The sequence below is a fragment of the Molothrus ater genome, chromosome 4, assembly GCF_012460135.2.
Source record: "Molothrus ater isolate BHLD 08-10-18 breed brown headed cowbird chromosome 4, BPBGC_Mater_1.1, whole genome shotgun sequence".
NCBI classification, from domain to species: domain Eukaryota; kingdom Metazoa; phylum Chordata; class Aves; order Passeriformes; family Icteridae; genus Molothrus; species Molothrus ater.
Window position 1 is genome coordinate 38986815 of NC_050481.2, and position 21422 is coordinate 39008236.

At 34.9% G+C, this 21422-nt stretch overlaps 1 long non-coding RNA gene across 1 annotated transcript in view; it reads left to right on the forward strand.

The window, feature by feature from the left end:
• Positions 1-4006, forward strand: part of LOC118685841 (uncharacterized) — a 318808-nt gene extending 314802 nt beyond the window's left edge. Inside the window, exon 4 of the long non-coding RNA XR_008508299.1 lies at positions 3949-4006. This is a non-coding gene — a long non-coding RNA (uncharacterized LOC118685841). The remainder of the gene's footprint in view (positions 1-3948) is intronic.
• The last annotated feature ends 17416 nt before the right edge of the window (positions 4007-21422 follow it).

Here is a 21422-nt window from a genome sequence, read left to right on the forward strand (position 1 = left end):
TGACACTCTGTGTATTGTGGCTGTCTCAACTGTGACATATGCTGCAACATTACTGCATATAAGCTAAAGTGGAAGGTGTACTTGGCAGGTAGCACGTTTCTCTATGTGCTCACCTGCTCTAATCTGATGATGTACATCTTCCATGGGTGAGAAAAGTCTTCTGTTCATGTGGTTGTTGTGGGATTAGTTTAATTCCAAGACAGTTAAACTAATATAAAATGAGAATACTTCTAAATTAGATTCCAAATGGGCAACTTATTTAAAAGGCTAATAAAATGTAAAAATCAATAAATAGTTTTGATATAGTCTGGATGAAGTTCTTTTGAAAGTCCCCTCTGAACTCCAAGAGGCCACTCTTCCTTTGTGAGCAAGGGACAGTGAGGAGTGTCATTCATTTTTCCTCTTCAGTCTGCCCAAATCTCATAGGTATGTTCATTCTTTTCACTGTATAAAAAATAATATTTTTATGTTGGTTTCTATCCTGGAAATATTCTGGCCATTTAATTAGAATAAACATTGCTTCAGTCTCTTACCAAATTCATGTACCTGTCTATTAGAGCAATGCATCATTTCCATTTGCCTTGCCAGTAAATAGCTACTTGCTGCATCTGTACCAGCACATTGCAGGTCTTATATTGCACTTGGCATTCCACAGTATGTGGTATGTGAGCAATTTGTGATATAACGGTTCAAAAAGAATAAAATGTAGCTCATTACTCTACTGGATATGATAATAAGTAATTGCTGGTACCTGATCTCTTCTTTCTTCAAAGCAGGCAGACCTCCAATAGTCACGCAGTCTCTGTGCAGGTTCCGTTGTCATTAGTTATGAAAAGCAATTATTTTGTAGGACATGGACTTTAAAAATTAGACTAAATTCTTACAGTTCATGCTGTAATCTCCCATAGTTTGGTTTGCTTTTCTGACTTGATGAAACATTATTTTCTGTTATTTTGGAGGAAAGAGACCAAGTTTTATGACTGAGATAGCAGCAACATGGTGGGGGAATGTGAGGGGAGTGCACCACACAGGGGCTCAGGACAGGCTGTTGCTGCTCAGACTTGGGAGGAGACGGGAGAACTCTGAGCTGGGAGGGCCTCCCCCAAGCTTGGGGGACTGACACTGACCATGGGGCTAACTGTGGGCATGGGGAACTCTATGGGCCTGCAGTACTGCATGCTAGACTGAGGATCGATCTGTTCGTGCCTGTGTTTTGGAATTGTGCCTAGGCTCGTTATCTAGTACTCTAGTTGCAGCTGCTTGCAGGAGCTTTTAATCTCAAGTTTCTTTCATTTAGGAAAAAAAATACTGGGATTTTAGCCTGTAATAAAAAATTGCTTTAATGTGAAGAAATTACTGTAATATTTTTAAATGACATCAACACTACCAAAACATCTTTCCAGTACTCACAGTTCTGTGATTTTTTTTGGTTTTTTTTGTCTAGCAAACATTACTGGCCTAATTTTCTCAGTTGTGTTGGTATTTCACTTTTTGTCAGATTCTGGTTTGCAAAAAGGGTCCCTTATTGTTATAGCAAAGTTTTAGCTCTTCTCTCTGCCTGCAGCTTGAAGTGCGTAAGAATCTGCTCTGCTGGGTCGCAGTCCTCCTTCTCACTGCAACCTTATCTCTTGAATAGGTCACTATGTTCGTACAAAATTTTCTAATTTGATGCTTTTTTTTTTGGTCCTCTTTAGAAACACAATCTTCTGATTGTTCTTCTTATGCTAGTGATGTCCTTTGTTATCTCTTTTGCTAGTAAAGTCTTTGTTTCATCTTTCTTTGTCAGAGAGGTCAGAGTGACCAGACATGATGTCTTCACTTCTGTTCTTGCCTTGAGTTTATCTCTCCCTTGGCTTTCACTGTACCAGGGCTAAAAGGTCTGCATTGCTACTTAGTTTAGCTTCTGTAGCTGTCTGATCTCTGACATTCTTCCACATGGGGACAGTCTCAAGGGTGATATATATATATAATTTATAATTTTAATTAATATTTTTAACAATAGAAGTAGGAAATTAGAGAAAACAAAGAATTCTGTTGCAGGTATTGCTAATAACATGGAGAACTGAGGCAATCCTTTCTTAACTCACACATTGAATTAAATCTGGTTCTTGACTCACAACAGTAGTTAACTCTTTTAAGTGAGAATATTAAAAGCAAACAAAGAGAACCACTAAGCTTTGAGACAGAAACTGTTTATTTTGCATTCTGGCATACCAACATGTTCCAGAAAATCCCCTATTTTAAATGACCTAACAAATCTAGAAGTAATAAAATCCCTAAATTGTCCAAGTTTTATGATGTGAATGAATACTACTGAGTAATATTGGAAAAAAACACATATGATGTGACTTGTTACCTATTATATGTTTTTCAATGTGTACAAAAAAATGATATCATGTCTCCTGTGTTTAAGAAGACTACTTGTGTATAATATTAGCATTTCAAATGCTCAAAATGTGTTTTCACTTCGGAATTTGTTTCTAGCTTTTCTTGTAGTGAAAAATATAAGAAAGTAGAAGGGTTTTATGTCATCGCTTCACTGTTGAGCAATTTATGACTTTTATTTAATCTTATCATGCAACTTTGCCAACACTTACCCAAACTTCTGCTGCTCTAAACTTGTTTGCTGTCTTTACCCAAAGTCTCCTACTATAATCTACTTTTTCCCCATTTTTATCTGGAGGCCATATAAAATGAAACGTGCAGATTCCTGAAATGAAACTTTCTCAATAAACCTGCAGATAAGGTTTATGTTGCAGGATATGTGTCTCATCTTTAGTATTAAGTCTCAGCTTTTATGTAATATGAAATGTGTAAAATGCTGGTAGGATTTAAAACAAAACAAAATTCTACTTAATCATAGAATTTGCCTATGGAGAAGGAGGAAAACAGAGCACTAGTTGAAACTAAGGTGTTTTTATGAGTGAAAATACATGTTTACTTTGGAGTAGCATTATAATCTGGAGTGACAACTTTTTACCTTTATATTGCTTCTACAGTTATAGGATCTCCATAGCTAAGGGCATGTGGACATGTTTTATTCATTCCACTGTAGCATGTGAGGTGTCACATAAAGAATTGAGAGATAACTTCTAATTTAGAAAGCATCTCTGGACTTAACTATTTTCATGAATCGTAAAGACCTGACATGGTCAATATGTAATACAATTGATGTTTTTTATTTCATTTGCTAGAAACTGAAGTTTCTATATATGGAAAAGAAAATACAAGTAGGATTACCTGTAAGATGGAACAAATCATATGAAAAATGCTTTTTGATTTGGCTTTCTGTTTATTCTAATCTAAACTCCTTTTTTATGTTTTTTATGTCAAAATTAGAATATATCCATGTAGGAACTTTTTTTCCTATTTTTCCTCTTTTCCTATTTAATCACTTGCTGTAACTGATATATGAGAATGAGCATTGGCAATGTGATCGGATCTAATTTTTTCTCGGGTCTGATCCATTTGATAAATCCAGAGGAATAAGTGATAATCTGGAGATACCATTATCTTGGTTTCAATGTATTAAGTCAGCAGAATTATATCTAATGCCTGTCTTTAGTATCTGGTTCTATTTATTTTGCCAGTTATAAGTGAAAGTGTCCACATTGCAGTAATTTTTGTCTGCTGCTGGAGTATTAGAACATATTAGAGCTTATTTTTCCATTAGGTTTTTGTTTGTGCGTGTTCTGAATTTTTTTCTGTGGTCCCAAGGCAGAATTTGTTAGCTCATTCTGTGACAGTGTCTCTATAAGGACATAAATTCCACTTGTCCTAAGTTTGTGGTTCTTAGTTTGTGTGGGGAGAGGAGGGAGGAGAGACATAGACCTTATTGTGGGTATATTTCTTATTTATAGTATAAGAAAAGATTATTATTAGCTTTTGCAATTCAAAGTTTATTCTATATTGAATTAATATATTTATGTTGTTTTGACTTCTTAACAGGCAATAACTTCAAGCTACAGCTTCATGCTTTCACTGAGAACATAGATTCTACTGCCAGGAAGTAACAGTAAGTAGTTAGGTGTTATAATTTCTTTTTAATGAAGAAGTTTTCTTTTTAAGTGCTTGATGTTTACTTTAAATGTGCTCCAGGAAGCTATTATGACTACCCACTGTATTGCCAGTGCTGAAATATGCAAGTAGGTTCTCTCAGTGGATCAGATGGCTCTTGCTCAGAACATTTAGTTGTCTTTCACAAGAGAGAAAACCCAATCAGAGTAAAGACTTCTTTTTCAGTTGGCTGTAGTTCCCAGTGTTTTCCATGAATGGGCATAATCGTGTTTATGAAACAATTTTTTGAAATTTTAAAAATTATTAGAAAATTAAGTTGGAAGAGTTACTATACTTTGAGGAGAGTTTTATTATATTTTAATGGATAACAGGAGACAAGAAAAGCAGAAAATTAATCTTTAGATGGAGAACAAGTCAATATTCTGAAAGACTGAACAAAGGTACAAAAGTAGTTCATGATAGGCTATTTTTAGGTTATTGTGTTGGGATTTTGCAGCCAGGGTTAAAAATAGGTGACTGTATGCCAACAACAATAATTTTAAAAAAGACTTCATTGTCTTTCATAAAGACACTGCTCTTCTTAACACTTTTAACAGTCTCCGTGGAAAACAATGCAATTGGAAATTGCTGTCCACATTAAGGCTTTATGTCCTTTGTAAATGAATTTTGAACACATACCTGCTGTAAAATTGAATATAAAAGTAAATTTATGTCAGTTGCTGTGTTTATTACCAAGGGATTGATTTAGGAAGGTTATATCTTTTATTAGCTTCCAGTTTGCCTTCAGTTTTCATTAGATACTGAATAAGGATTGTTGGAGGGAGACAGGCAGTCTTGCACTCAGAAGCAGAGTGTGCTGCTGCTGCTGGAGGGCTTTTATGACCTCAGGATATCATCACCTGGGGCAATGTCTGATCAAGATCAGAAGAGTAAGCCCTGTAGTTTTTCGAGGGGTCTGTAACAATCAGTGTCCTTACAAAGCTGTGTTAAGACTAGTTTTGGTTATTTGTTTTTGAATGTAGTATTAAGTTCCTACCACTTTTCCTAAATTCATCTCTACTTGTGAGTTATCAAAAACAATTACACAATCTTGCACCTCTTTGAGCTGTGGTACAATGAATTGAGATTGGATTAAATCCTTTAAGAAAGAGATATGCTGAGTATTCTTAAAACTCCAGTCATTTTGGTGTGCGTAGAAGTTGACACAAATGTTGAATCATTTCTTCACTATTCTTTTAAGGGGGAGAGTTGGTGACCTTGAAGGGAGAATCAGCTTTAATTTGTAATATGAAGATCATGGGCTGGGTAGGATGCAGCATTTTAGGAAATGCTTTATAACTTTTTCTTGGTCAGTTTCTTTTTATAGGGCTTGATCTTTAGAGCTTTTTATTAACTGCTAGTGGTCTGTTACATTTGAAAGCATCAGAGTACTTTTGAAGGATTCTGTATAAATATTTACATAAATGCAAACTGCATCTTTCCTGATAATCACAAAAATGTTTAAATTTCTTTCTGATTACAGTCTTCTCTGTGGAGGAAAATGGTTCCTCTGCATCACGTGGTGCTATGTTTTGAAATATGCTGAGGGTGCTCAGCTTTGGTTTTTTTTAATTGAAATGAGACTGGGGGTGGAGGAACAGTAAAGTGTCTTCGAAAGAAAATTTGGAATTTGATTTCTAGACAAATGAATAGGAAGTATTAGGCTTTCATTTTAAGGTTTTGTGGCAAACTGTTTTGTTTGGGTTTTACTTTTCCTTGATATCTGCTTTTATTTTTAACTGGTCAATCTGTTTGTCCCCACATGCTGTGATAATATTGAGCCAACACACATCATTTGCTTCTCAACTAAGCAGTGAAGAAATGTCAAAGAAGGTAGTGTCAGCTAGAAGTAGAGACGATGTTTTTTTCCAGCAGAGGGCCAAATTAATTTTATACCTTCACAGTAGTTGCTTAAGAGACAGTATTTGATCTTGCAAAGAAAGATCTATTTTCTGCTTAATCACTTGAAGTTCTCTCAATTGCAGAAAAAGGGAGGATTCCATTACTATCCTAAATATAATATGAAAATGTTTGTTTTGCCATCAGTAAAGAAGTAATTTTTTTAAAAAATCCCATTATGCAGTAATATTTTCGGTGGCTTTTCAGGAATATATTCCAATGTCCAACACATAGTGCAAAATAATAAATGGTGAATAAATAGTGAAGCTATTCTGTCTACTTCTTTACCAATTCTGATGACACCTAGAGGCCCATGTGTACTTTATCCTGAAAGCTCAGCTATTCTAACACATGTTGTTTAAAAAGCCCTTTTGAGAATTGCTCCACTAATTAGGGGTAACTTTTATTTATGTTCTCTGTGTCCGGCTATATTTCTTGCCTTTGTAGAAATACCCTATGGCTTGAAGGAGATGAAGAACAGCAGGCATCTCTATAGATGACTGTTCTTATGCATACTCATTGTTTCACTGGAGAAGGTTTATTACTAGATAGGATATTGCATTTGCAATAATTTGCACAAAACTAAATAGCTGGTTTTGATTGAAATAGTAGCCTTATATTTAAATATGAAGGGAGAGTGGTGGACTATAATTTAATCTAATGTCTCTAAAAATCAGTGATTTAGGTGCCTTCTTGGAAGTTTGAGCAGTAAAACACCTAAAAAGAAGAAAAACTTTAATAAGAAAAATACCTATATTCCCTGGAAAGGGAAACAAACATTCAGAATTTGGATAGATAAATAATTTGAAAGGATATAATTTATCATTACTGCAATATGTTAGTAATATTATTTAAATAATATTTTTTATTTTATCTTGCGTCTTCTGTGTTTGAAGTTTTGTCCATTCTGGTGATTCTAATCGCTGTTGTTTTTTTGGTTTTTTGGGGGTTTTTTTGTTGTTGTTTTTTTGGGTTTTTTAGATATGTCTACTTCTCAGTTCAGTTTGTCAAGGTTTAGTTTCTTTGTTTGGTTTGCTCATCCTGAGGATGGGGAAATAACTTTTGTGAGATTTTATTTGGTTGGTTTTTTAAAAGTACTGATTTATTTACCAATAAGAAATTGCAAAGATTATTTCAAGGATGAAGGGCTGCTAATATAAAAGTCATGGCATTGACATGAATGTGCTTCTTTACTTCTCTGGACTATTAGGAAATTGAATAATCTGTTAGATATTTTCAGAATACTTTTTTTCTGTGTTCCAGAATAACCTGTATATCGTGCTTGTACAGTTCAAAAGCCTGGTGATACAGATAGACCCAGAGTGCAGAAACCTGAGTCCTTAATTAAAATGCTGCTCTATTTAAATAAAAACTTCCTCAATTATAGTAAATTAAGTATTTTTGAGTCCCCCTTTTTTTTTTCCTTTCAGATATAAAGTAATTGGTATACTCTAATTCACATAGGTGAGAGTTTTGTAAAGCAGTAACTGAAATAGTCTGTCATGCTATGCAACCAGATGAGCTTTGAGATAAGTGTGTGATACTTGTGGATTTGGGGAGTTTAGTCCTTTTTTGCATAAAGAAGCATTGTTGGCATGTAATCAAAATGATGATGACTGTCTGGGAAACATGCTTTCAAGGGTTGCTTCCACAAATGAGTCATAAGTAAAAGCTCTTCATCTAGCACAGAGCACATTAAGCTGGAAGAACAAACAAAAAAGCTTGTTGGTAGATCAAAGAAAATACAAGCATAAAAGATACTCTTAGAAGATCAGTTGGTCTAAATATCAGAATTGTAGTAATATCTTTCCTTCTTATTCTCCTCTGGTTTATTGCTTTCATGTAGACCTTGATTATTTTAGCTGCTGGCATAGTTTCCTTCAAAAAGCTGCTCATTTGCTGCAACTTTAATGGGATAGAGAGCAAAGTGTTAGCAGTCTTTGGAGAACTGAGTTTATGTTCTAATGGGAATAAAATTTTTAGCCAATTCTCTTGTACTTTGTCCAGCTAACTCTAGAAAAGTAAATCAAACATTGAAGACTAATCTGGCATGTATAAAACATACTTGTGTGTACCTATCTGTCCATGTAGAGGTAGTTAAATAAGGCATATTATAGTTGCAGAAAGTGAGATAATATCTTTCTATATACTGAGATAAAATACTTCTGTATGTTTACAGATCATTCACAACATAAATTCTTGTAAGATTGCTAACTTACAGTATTTCTGGTGTAGGTGCTTCTAGATTTCATGGTGACAATCTATGGCATGAAGACTCAATCAGATTTGTCAACCATTTTTTCTTCTTTGCTTTAAAGCTGAACTTCTTTCAAATAGATAAAGAGTGAATGAGAAGAATTGTCCTTACATCTCGTTCTTCTGTAAGCCTTTTTCACTTTTCATTTGACTGAAAGGAGGTCCACTCTACAGGCACAGTAGTCCACCATGTAAACACTTCTGTATCTTTTCATGTTCTATGATACACATGTTTAACTAGTGGTGCAGCTGCTTCCTGCATGTAACTTGGGCTAGCTTCCTGCCCTGTAGCTAGGGACAAATGCTCTATGTAAGAGGACAATTTACTCTTTCAGCAAGCAAATAAGCTTTGGTTATTACAGCTGCCCTTCTGGTCACATAAAAGATGATGCTCAGGCTTGAAGTTTAAGTGTGCCTCTGAGGGTGTCTGTGTCTAGGTCTTGGCTGAAGCTGTGCAGTCAGTCACTTTACTAACAAGGGAACTTTTTCCTAATTAAGGAAAATGTGATGTTCTGTCATAGGGAAATCTGTGGCAAATATACTGAAGTGAAATATAATAATTAGGCTTTTTTTTTTCTTCAAATAGGATGGAATTAAGCTATTAAAGAGCTTATTTATAGAAATAAAAGAAATCTTAATTGGTGACTTAGAGTTGCAGTAGAGATATAGCAGGAGGAAAAAGCACTGGTTACTAAATAAGGTATGTAAGTAAAAATAAAATAATATTTTGGATGTTCTTACTCATAGTTCTATACATAAAAGCAATTTTGTATTACAAGTCAGCTCATTCTGGTTTTGCATAAAATAGCTTCCCCTTCCCCTCCACAGAAATGAAGACTGGAACATATAAATCATTGGAAATTTTCAAAAGACACTGTTTTGGAAAGGGGCTGCATGTTGTATCAACAAAGTCACTGCTGGCTGCAAAATTGAATGGGACACAAATGTATTGCATTCATAATATTAGCTGTAAAATTTGAAATTAATATCAGTTTCTGCTTCTATTACCATGTGCTGATTAGCATAAAAGAAACTTTGCCCTAAGAGCTGTGAGGTAATTAACACAAAATTCAAACCCAGAAAACATTTCCAAATCAGAAAAGGCTCTAAATGAAAATGACTGTTGGGAAAGCACTGAGGCAAGAATGATATATATTTTCTGATATCTACTTGCCAGGTATCTACTTTAGGCCAAATTGCAAGGAGGGGGAGCATATAATTTGTTGGGCAAGGCAGACCTTTGATTCACTGCACATGACTATTACCACAAGAAAAAAAAATTAAACATTATTTTAGATTGCTGTAGTAAAAATGCATATGAAATGCTGCTTCCCTTCTGGAAGCCCTTTGTTATAGAGTGACAATTTTGGGAATCATGCTACAGTGTGTTAGTTGTCATTTCTAATGCTCAGCTATTAGCCACAATGTTGAGTTAGATTATGAGATTTTGATCTCTTCAGATCATCTGACAATGCTTTCCCTAAAGCATCCCAGTAGTTGTGTGTAAAACAGTCTACACTTTTTCAACCTTTTTTGGAGTTGGGAATATTTTTGTGATATTAATCTGGTGGAGTGCATTTTACCTTTTAGCATGTGTCAAATGGATAGGGAATGTATGAAGTCTTTGCCTGCACTTAGGCTGCACCAAGATCTTACCTTCACTAGGAAGAACAAGTAGTCACTAGCTACTGATTTATTGATAGATGCCTAGCCCAATAGGGAGACTTTTTAAGGAACTTTTTGTAACTTTCTCCAGTGTTAGTAACAGGACTGCTTATGAAGCCTTCAGGTGTGGGGGACTTCCTTGTTCATAGTATGCCATTTTAAAGGTAAACTCAGCAAATATCCAATATGCAGTTCCAATGATTAGCATTAAATATAGCATGTTTCACAATAAACCAGTATAATGCTGCATCAGCATTTCAAAGTGTCTCATGATTACTAGTGCCACGGAGGGGAGTATAAAGTTTGGAGGAGGTAATTAGAATGACCTTGCATTACTGAGCTGGTGAGCAGTACTGGATTTTGTCCACAAGTAATGGAGTTTTTCATAAGATGCTGCTTACCAACAGCATGTGCATGCAGATATCAATGAAAGTTAAGGTAAATATCTACATGTGAATTTAAATTGCAAAGCAAACACATCCCATATTTTCCAAAAACATTACAGTTTTAGCTGAGCTAAATTAAGAAGTATTTTTTGTTATTATTATTATTATTATTATTAACTTAAAGTTTTTAGCAAACTAAAAATTATTTCTTGAATATTCCTTAATTACTGGTATGTTCTTAAATTGACAGTGTTTTGCACCTGGCAGTCTACCTTCTCTAACAGTTAATACAGTGTTTAGGGCTACACTGCAACAGTGTTTAGTTTAATAATGATTTATAATTTACCTGAAAACTTCTTCAGAGGCTACACTAGATGTTGGGTTAGCTTTAAAATACATTATTTATTAATATACATAATCTCTAAATGCTTGTTTGTTTCTTTGCATTTTGGTTTTAGAGCTAAGAATTTTGTCTTAAGACAACTATTAGAAAAGCAAAGTACAAAATACTGACAGTCTTCTGAAACAGATGTAGAGAAAGAGCAGTTTTTGCTAAACATCAAGTTGTTGGTTTTTTTCCCAGTGCAAAAGAACAGGAGTTACCAAGAACATAAAGTAGCTTTAGGGAGGGAAAAGTTAATTGTCAAGTAGAGGGGAAAAGTTCTCAGGAGACAAAGATAGTGCTGAAGGTAGGATTTTCACCCCAAGAACGGAATTCTGTGTAGGATTTATGTGAAAAGCTGATAATTGGAGGCACTGTTAACAGTTTCCCTGCTTAAAACATTAAACTGGAAAGATTTCTTTACAAAGGATTTATTTGCTCTCTGAGGATGGTGATCAGTTGTAATGTCCAAGTTTAACCACCTTCCACTGATACAATTAAAAACAAAAAATATACCCTAGGTTCTTTGTATAACAAGCTAAGCTAAATATGAAGCCCACTGAAATATGAGGTCCCTGTCAAACAGTGATTTTATCCTATGCTGCTACAGTTTACAGGGAAGGAAACAGATTAACAAAGAGCTGGATTTTCTCTTGCAAATATTGAGAAAATGTCTCATTGTGACAGTCTTCTGATTTTATGCTGAATGAAATGTTAACTTGAAATTTTTCATCCAGTTTAAAAGATATAAAGGCTTACTGGAAAAAAATTTCCAAACAAACATACCCCACATACTGTAGAATTAAATCTGTCACTTTCAGACAAAGTGAAAAGTAATATATGGGTATTTGAACTCCTACAAGTTCCATTACACATCCAGTGGAGCTTTTTTTGTTTAATATATCTTACTGGTCAATGGATGTGCTGAAGAGGAAAATTTATCATTTGTACATCCTCATCTAAAGCCTATTTATGAGGAGGGTGATGTTTACAATAGAGAAAATGAAGAGCTTTTTCAAAGTTGTCGAGAAAATATTGTGAATATGTTTTTGATGCTTTAAGTGGGCATGTATAACTTTCAAATGATTTATAGAGCAATCTGTTTTTTGGTCCTTACGGTAAACAATGTGCCTTTATGGCACATTGGTAGGGCTGTGGCTTTATACAGATCAAGATAACAGTAGAATCTGGGGGAGGGAAGTCACTCCTGTTAGCAGTTACCGTCTCTTAACTGTGAATTGTTTGTCATGTTCATTTTATTTTTTTTAGCTGGTGTTGCCCAGTACGAGTTACAGCATCAGCTTACATGATCAGGGAAGCTCAACCAGCAAAAATGTGCTTAAATGGCTTCAAATGTGACTTGAACCTCTGCTCAAATGTTCCTTGGTATATCTCCCTGCCTCTAGATTTGTTGTATTGGGCACTACCAAAACACTAGATTCAGACTTATGTGAAGTCTAGTGGATTAATTCAGAGATTTATGATGAAAGAGATGTCAGCATTTACATTTGATTTAACTAGTTAGGTTTTTGTAGAAGACATGAACAAAGGATAATTCCCCAACACAACAAATTTACCTTCTCTTACAGGTGTATAGCCTTCTAATTTACTCAAAACTGAGAAACTACAAAAGTTTTTCTGTTTCTCCTTTCTATATGTAGTTTTTCCTTAAAGTTGGAAGCAAAATAGCGACTGAATCTAGTTTCTTTTAAATGGATCTACTTTCTTCAAAATCATTTCAAATATCCAGGCTGCCTGGGGTTCTAGTACCTGAAGGAAACTATAATAGGATATGTGGGTAATATTCAGTGGGTTGCAAGTTGCAAGTCAGGTACCTGTACTTGTAACAAAAGAAATGTTTTAACCTATTACACCATAAGGCAAGTATTATAAAGATTACTAGTAGAAATACAACATAAATTTCTTCCCGTTGTTTTGTACTTCAATTTTTTTTAATTATACTTTCTTCTGGATTACTCATCTGTTTAAATTAGAGTCTTTCCCTTTAAAATCAGGAAAACACTTTTCTTGATATTTAGGCTTCAAAAATTGTCTGTATTCTGTGCTCGTGCACTCCCATGCTCATGTTTATTACACAAGATTAAATAATTGCATCCTTTTGTAATGTTGTTTGACACATTCAAGGATTTTGAACAATCATTTCACTTGACTATACTTTGAAGCATGTCTTGCAATGCAGCATATTCAAGCAGGCATGAAGAAATGCTTTCCAGAACAATTCAAGACTACATTTAGATGAGAAAACTAAGTGGTATAATATAGTGCAGTGCTCTTTCTCATGGGAGTGGAGGTTTTTTTCTATATCAGTTAAGTATTCTGGGAATCTAAGGTTAACTCTATATACCAGTAGAAATGATTCCAGGAGCAATGAGGCACATGTTCATAAATAATTGCTGTCGCAGTTTTAAATTATTTCACAAAAACTCCCCAAGGAGTTGTATTGCTCTTCATCATTCTAGTGCTGAAGTGATCCTTTCTATGGAAAGATTTAGAAGTATAGATTAATTAGACTTTTCCTTCCTATTTCTGGCTTGTTTCAGATACAAGATTTCAATTTTATTTTTTATTGTCTCAAAAGATTCTAAGCTTGCATGACAAAATAAAAAGGTATTTGAATTTATACCTTATACAGTATCTTAGTTTTCTCTTTCTTGCATTCATTCTGTCTTCTTTTTTATGTACAGTAAACCCTGAAAAAATGTGACCTGTAGGTAGGATAGGAGGGGAAGTGCTAATTATAGGGTTCTGCTAGTTTTTTCTGAAGGCTGGAAGGGATAGAGAAGGAACTGGCAAAAACCCCTCCCTTTTCCCCTGAACTGGAAAAGCATTATATCAGAGCAATTTCACAGAATAATTTATGTAAAGGAGCTATGTAAAGAATCATAGTTTTTCTAGCAGAGACTGGCTTTCTGTTCCAACAAATCAATTATTTTCTCTCACCACAGCTGCCTAATGGATAGAGATGGATATGGCAGATTATATTGAAAAAAAAAAAGAGGAAAAACAATTATAAAGTTTTATTTAGTCTGTCTCACTGTGTAGCAGCTCTACCATTGATCTTCCACCCACCACAGCTCAGAAGTCACTGAAGTCTCTGGTTTCTCCAGTTCACTTTTTACTCCTGAGGGGACTTCAAATTATACCGCTACAGATCACTACTTGGGGGATATTATTCCAAGACTTATGGTGGATATCTCAACCCAACTCAGAGGTTTCCTCTTTCAGTTAAATCTTTCAGCTATGCAGCAGCCCTGTTGCTTGAGAACCTTCTGGGAATTACAGATGGATAATCTTCCCTGTTACAAAAATTGCACAGAAAAAACCATGGGATATGAAAAAATTCAGTATTGCATATCCAGTGATTGGTATTTTCAGAGGTTCTCCCCTCTGACACCAAAGCAGACTCAACATACTAGAAATAAATTATTACACAAGTTAGGATTATTTTTGAAAATATATGCAAAGCTTGCAGGACCATATTATATCTTAGAATTTGTGATGCTTTGCAAGCCAAGGTAAACTTAGGAATTCTCTTCATGGAAAGGCTCTCCTTATGTGATTCACTGAATAAATGGTATATATCTTCAGATCACTTCCTTGAAATCTAAATGCACTTAAAAACTGATATCACTAAATTTGACTAAAATATGTTTTGTGTTAAGCTCGTTGAAGCACAGGTAAGTAGGACCATGGAGGTGTTACTAAATTCCAAGTACTTCAAGTGAGAACAGTCGGCATCTAAATTATTGAGCTGTCAAGTTAAATGAAGCTGAATATTTTTAAGTGATTCACATGCAGATTGTTAAAAAAGACACAGACTCTGCCTTATCAAACAAGGCTCATTACTTTTCAAAATTAAGGGAACAATAAGACCTAATTTTTGGAACTTAGCTGTGCAGAAAATGTGTTAGGCTGATTTTCTTTTTCTGTAGAATAAGTTTTGTAGAAACATCTGTTAAAGAGCATTTTCATAGCTTTCATATATTCAGTTGTTCATAATTTCATTAGTCGTTAATCTACATGGATATAGTTCTTAATATTATTGCAATATGTAAAAGCATAAATTTTTGCACAATAAAACTTGAAAGTACCTCATTGATTTTTTTTTTTTATGAGGAACTAAATAGTTAATAATGCAGACAAGTCTTTAAGTATGTAGGTAAAATAGCCTCAGTCATTGAGCTGAATGGAGCTCTTTCCATCGTAGAGCTTTTGTGCCTTTCTGCAAAGCAGCTTTTATATTTAAGGGTTTTCTCAATGTGAAGAGCGAGTCTAAAAGTAAAGAATTTGAGTGAAGTGACACAAGCATGGAAAATATTTTAATATAGGGTTGCTGGTGATGTGTACTTGTTCATGCAAGTTGCTTCAGACTTCTGCTAATCAGAGAATAGGAGTCACTTTATTGCTGTAACAATATAAAACTCTTCTGTATTATGTATCATCAACAGGAGGAGTGGGGGCAGGGAGAAGTCTTAATGAAATGGAAAAAAAAAAATTAATTGGAGTTATCTGAAGTTATGCTGAACAGAGGTCTGCCTCAATGTCTGTGGTAGTGAGTATTTCTACCTAATGTGGGGTAATCTAGACATACAACATTATTTCCCAAAACTGTCATTCTTGTAACTGCTAGGCTTGGTGTTTGCAGTATTTCAAATGCAGTTGTGTGAAGGCTTTTTCTTTTTTTTTTTCCTCCTCCCCAATTCTTCACTTTCCCTAGCCAAATAGAATAAATATTGATTCACCTTAAAGATAAGTATATAATAGTAATCAGGTTTTAGAGGCTTGGATCTCTATGCACCACTGTGGATGCAGATAGATGATCAACCAGTAATAGCCTAATGAGTTGCAGCATTTAGTCCGTGGTAGTAGATGTTGTGGATGTGCCTGAGAGAGGTTTCTGTTGGACAGAAAAGTGAATTGCAGAATACATTTGGTCAGAAATGTCTGATAAGTTTGAACTAGCGTAACAGCTCTTGTTATGCTGTGAAACTAATGGTGTTAGATTTGGTTCTTGTGCTTTGCTATTAGTCTTGTGTTGGGCAAATCACTTCCACTCTGTGTTTGTTTGGCTCTGTAAAACACCACTACTATCTTCTTCCTTTCAACTCTGGTAAGTTTGAGGCAATATAAGGTTTTCAATGAAGCTTCAACCTCTGTCTGGTGTTTTTGGTTATGAAACTCCCTTTTCCCTACTTTCTTATATGGAGTCTGCTCTTTTAGGGAGATTGGGGATGTTCCCAAGAGGGTTGTTTGTCAAATGTGCTGCATGGAAATACAACCTGCAATTCTCAAAATGCAAGGAAAGGTAATTTTTTGAATACAATAGCAGGCAGGGAATTTGCCTCAGGGGGAATTGAATTAATTATTCTGGGAACTTGCACGGTGTTAGCATCACAGGGGATACTAGTAATTACTCACAAGGTAAATGTGATTTTGGGGACTGTTTCAGACACCAGAACAGGTATTAGTATGTAGCATCAAGTTAAATAGGAGCCTACGAGTGTGTTTAGAAAAAAATTGGTCAGATTGCAAATCGAGATCATTTCCATATTTTTTTTTAATGTGGAAAATTTATTGTATTAAGAAAATGCTCTTCCTTTATGGTTGCTTTGTGCCAGGGTTCCCCCACCATGTATGTGCAAAAAATGTGCCTATTCTAAATTTAATATTTATATCCTCTATTTGGGCTAGTGTAATCTTGTTTTGATGCAAATCTTCACTCCCCAAAAAAGAGAAACATAATTTTACACCTAGAAAAGACCAAATTTAGTTTCTCATTGTGATATTACTCATTCTTCCCTTAATCTATGGTTCTCAGGTGAATTATGGTTCATTTTAAGAACCATAGACTGAACTAGGGCCTTGGGATGGCTGAGACTTGGTTTAGTCTCTATTTTGGTACTGATTTAAAGCCCACATGTACTACCTGAAATATAATCAAATTACTCAAGAGATCTCTGCTCCTGCCTTTTGAGAGCATTAATACTTTTGAAATGAAGTGTGATAAAGCATAAGCATTTCTTTCTAGTGCATGCAAGATAAGCTTATTCACAACTTTATATGGGAATCTGTGGAATTCTCAGGGCTAGCTGTAAGGTCTGTGACATTCAAAAAGGAAGGATTATTTTCCTTTTTGATGAAGCACTCCAGTATTTAGTGTAGGGGAAAGAAACTGCTTCTTGAGGTGTAATAAATGATCATTTGTTTACTGCTTTGTTAGCCTCAGTTTCTGCACAGTTAAATTATCAGGGTAAATTAGATATATTGCTCAGGAAAACTAAGCTGTAAAACATTTCTGTATACTTTTTACCTATGAAATTACCTGCAACTTGCTTTCTGTTAGCACAAATTAGGAGCCACAAGAAGTAAGTTATTGCTTGTATTTAAGCCTTGACTTTCTGTGAGATTAGGTCTCGGCGGATGAGAGGCAGGAAAAAATGGCTCACATGAGCAAGGCACAGCTCAGCCCTGTCCTCCAGGTGGGTGGGATAAGCTATTCCAAGGCCACAGTTCAACATTAGACTGAATCTGGCTTTAGGGCTCCCGCTTCTAATCAAGAAGGTTGCCACTACATGATGGTAATCAATGATCTGGTACAAACATATTCTGCTACCTCAACAGTTTTCTGGGAATTTTGACAAGTCAACATTATTGTCAGGCTTTATGCCAGATTGACTATTATCTGTTCTACTATGGCTGTCATGTAACCAGTGCAGAGCATAAAGCTATCACAGAGGCTATATTGTCTGCGCCATCTAATTTGAGGGGAAAATGTGGTTGTGTTACCATGTCTAATACCCACCAGATCTGTATTGCAGTGCACAGCTCAAGTATTCCTGGTTATGGAGCTATAGCTTGAGAACACACCTTTTTGACTGTTGTCTCCTGGCCAGGAGTAGGATGGACATATATCTTTGCAAAAGACCTTCAGCACTTCAGGTGCATGCATACATTCATGGTGGTGTGAAAGCATGGGGATAACACAACATTCTGGAAATCTGAGTGGGACAGAGTGAGTGGTGTTTTGGGTTCATTACAATTAGTTGCCTTTTAACCTGTGCTCTTTCTGTATTCACCGCACCACTCCACTTTACATACAAGTCATACGCAAAAAGATGGGTAAAAATAAGAATAAAAATAAGGTCATTTATTTCGGTAGAGTTTAGGAATTAATATTCTGAAACTGTTGGGGTTCTCTGTTACTAATGAACTATTGGGAAAAGGCAACTTTTATGTTGCAGCAGAGTAGTTTTTATATCAATGTAGCATGAAAATATTTAAATAATACCATGAAAATCAGTACATAGAAAATGCTCTTCTTTGGCTATGATTTATTATGCTTGATCTAAAGGACAGTATGCTTTCTCTGCTGTTTTCGCTAAATTTATTTCTGCTTGTGTTGCAGACAACATTACAGCTGTAATGCAGTGTTGTGTTTTCTGTCTGAAGTGATACATACCTGTGTAACATGTCAGGCTGAGAAATTTTTCAAATATCAAATTGAGTGAAACATTAGCTGCCTAGTTTTTCTCAGGTAGTGATGAAATGTACAGTGCAATGTTAGTTACTAAATGGTGAAGACTTTTACTTCAGAATTTTTATACAAAGGAGGTAATAGTGATGACTGACTAAATCCTATAAAGAGGATTTTTTGCAGCAAATATTATGTGTGGTAAAGCCGTGCGTTTAGCATTCTTTAGAAATGTTCTATGGAAAATGCTATTAAAATCTAGATTTATATTTTCTCTTGAGTGCCACATCGTTGTAGGCAGTGATGTCCAGATTTTGGAGATGTGAAGAGCTTCATTTTCTCCGTTTCTCCCTAGCAATTCTGAGACATGAGATATACTTTCAGCTTTAACAACATAATATCCCCATGAATGACCCTCCCCCCTCCCCCCCTTTTTTTTTTCTTTTTTCCTTTCTTTCAAGGATAATGCCCTGGAATTAAATCTGGTCTCTGATGTAATTTTTTTACACTTTCCTTTCTCTGTGCATAACCACGGTTTCTTTGCAGTTTAATCTTTTTTCTTTTCGTGGTTCATTTTATTCTAATTTCAGGGATAGGGATGTAAGAAGAATAGCAGCAAATGGGGAATTGTACAGTTATGAGACCTCCTGAATGGCCAGTGGAAATCACAGAGACTGATTTCTGCAGGCTTCTCACAGTCATTTTCATTATCTTTGTGTACTTGTCTTGAATACCCCTAGAGTGAAACAGGAACAACACATCTAAATACTATAAAATGATAAGAAGGCATAAAATGCACGTGCATACACCCATACATGTGCATGTATACACACACACACCTCCATATGTATTTTTTTGTGGGACCTCCATTGCTATCATTTATGTGCTTTAGCAATGGTAGTCATAAAAATTGTAAAATCACTGAACTTTTTTTTCACACCAACTAAATTTATTTATTTCTCATTTATAATAATTAAATACCAGCTGCATTCTGCTTGACTAATTTTGACCAAAATTCATATATTATGCATAACAGTGTATTGGCAGAAGAAGGAGACGGTTCATACTTTTATGTGACAGGTCTAGCTATTTTCAGTCCATTAAAAGTTGGAAAGATGTCTGTATCCCTTCTATGTTTTTGGAATAGAAACTGTTTTATTTTGGCTGAAAGACGCAAGACTAGGTACTTGTATTTCTGGTTTCCCTAGTGTATTTTGTGAAGTGCAAATTATACTTGATTACAGGCTATTCTGGGTTGGAAGGGACCCACAGAGTCCAACTCAAGTGAATGTCCTGTACAAGGTTTGACTCCACATAGCCTGAGGCATTATTAGCACCATGCGCTGACCAACTGAGCTAATCTCAGGATCAAAGCAAGAGTCATCTTTAAAATTGATGGTTTTAAGGTTTCATGTTGAAGTATGGGAGCTTCCAAAAATGGTGCTGTAAAGTTGAGTATAACTTAAATGTTCTTTCTTTTCAGTTTTTATTTCATATTATGAGTATTTGTTTTCTTTTTTTAGTGGCAAACTGTGAATGAAACAGGAATTTATTCTCAGATACCCATTGTGAGGATATGCTTTCAGTGGTGGGTGGGTTTTTATATATTAATACAAACACTGTCTACCAAAGTTTTATGCATAGAACTCTAGAATGACTTTCAGGGCAATGCCTCCATTCCAAAGCCCGAGTAAACATAATTTGACAGCTATTAAGAAATATGGTTGTGGTAAATTGGGACTTAACTATACCCTTCAATGAGTAATCTTGAGCACTTTGCAAAATGGATAATATTCTTAGTTGGACAGAGGAGGAAAATACACTATTAAAAGAGGAAAAAGGCTTCCACTGAACCAAAGGTAATAAATTCAGAACTATTTGTATTTATTTAACATGGAAAAATCATGAACACAAATGTTTGAAAATAACTAAGTATTTACAAAGTAAAAAGTATTTTGTCCATTTCTTTGTTGTAATACCTTTAGAGAAAGCAAACATGAATGTCTCATGTTTGCATTAATGAAAGAAAATATTATTGGGAGAAATGAAATATATGACAAAGCAGCATGTATTGATGAATCTTGCTTCCTGGTTCTAACAGTATTTACTGTGAACTTTGAGGTTCAGTGGTATTCAACATAATGAAGCTATTTGCTTCATCTTTTTCAGCATTAATAAGTGGGGAAAATAGGAAGACTTTGATATACTGCAAGCATATCTGCATCCATCTACCAGCAGTCTTTATACTCTTATCCCATTGCATCTAATTCAAACAAGTTCTAATATAACAAAGATAAAAATGTGTTTTGCATGTACATGTATAATTCATTTGTACAGTAGACAGATGCCAGCGTTCGTAACTGAGTTTTAAACAGTAACCACATTTAGATATGGTGTTTGAAGGCATTGCAAATTTGAATCAATAGGTTTTCCTATCAAATATATGCCTTCTGTAATTTCAGAACTTGGAGCATCCCTAATCTTTTGACATTTTTGTGTGGACTTTTAAGCTCATGATATTATTTACATTGTGGTTTGGCCTAAAACAGGTTATATTGGAAGGAACATTATTAGTGAAAACGATATTCCTGCTGAATTCTGTATAAGCAGAGTGAACAGATATATAGTATTTTAATAAAGTAATTTTTTTGTATGTTGAGCTATAATTTTGATTTGCTGGTGTTGAATGAACAGGAGTGGTGAGTATTTGAAATAATGCACTTTCAAACTAAACTACTATTTTGCTCTTTACTCTTACCTTTGGTTCTTTACTAATAATGCTATCTTGACAGATTGTGCTTTTAAATTTAAAACAAACATGCCTTTTGTTCAAATACTAAATGTGCTCTGACATTTCTGTTCTATGAGGGTGTTCTGCCTTCTACTGTCTACATGTGATGCCAATTAGTTTCTCTTTTGGAACCCGAAGATGCTACTCTGCAATGTTTTTCTCTGAACACAGATCCTGTAATCAGACTTTTTGCATCAAGTCTTGGTTCTCTTAAGAGAAGCATTGTGTGTGGTATTGCTCAATTTATCCTTATTGGTCAGTGTGTATTATCACTTGTCAAGTGGCTTGTAATTCTTAATATTGGAAGATATTTTGTTACAGGCTGTTTTTTTTCCTTAAGAAAATCTTTAGTTGAGACAATGCAGTTTGATGTAAATACTGACTAGAAGTCCAGCCTCAAATAATTTTCAAATATGAGAATTATGATCTGAATCATATTAAAAATGAGAAGTTTTAAGGCTATCAGTAGCTCAAAACAGAGTAGAAAAAGAGGTA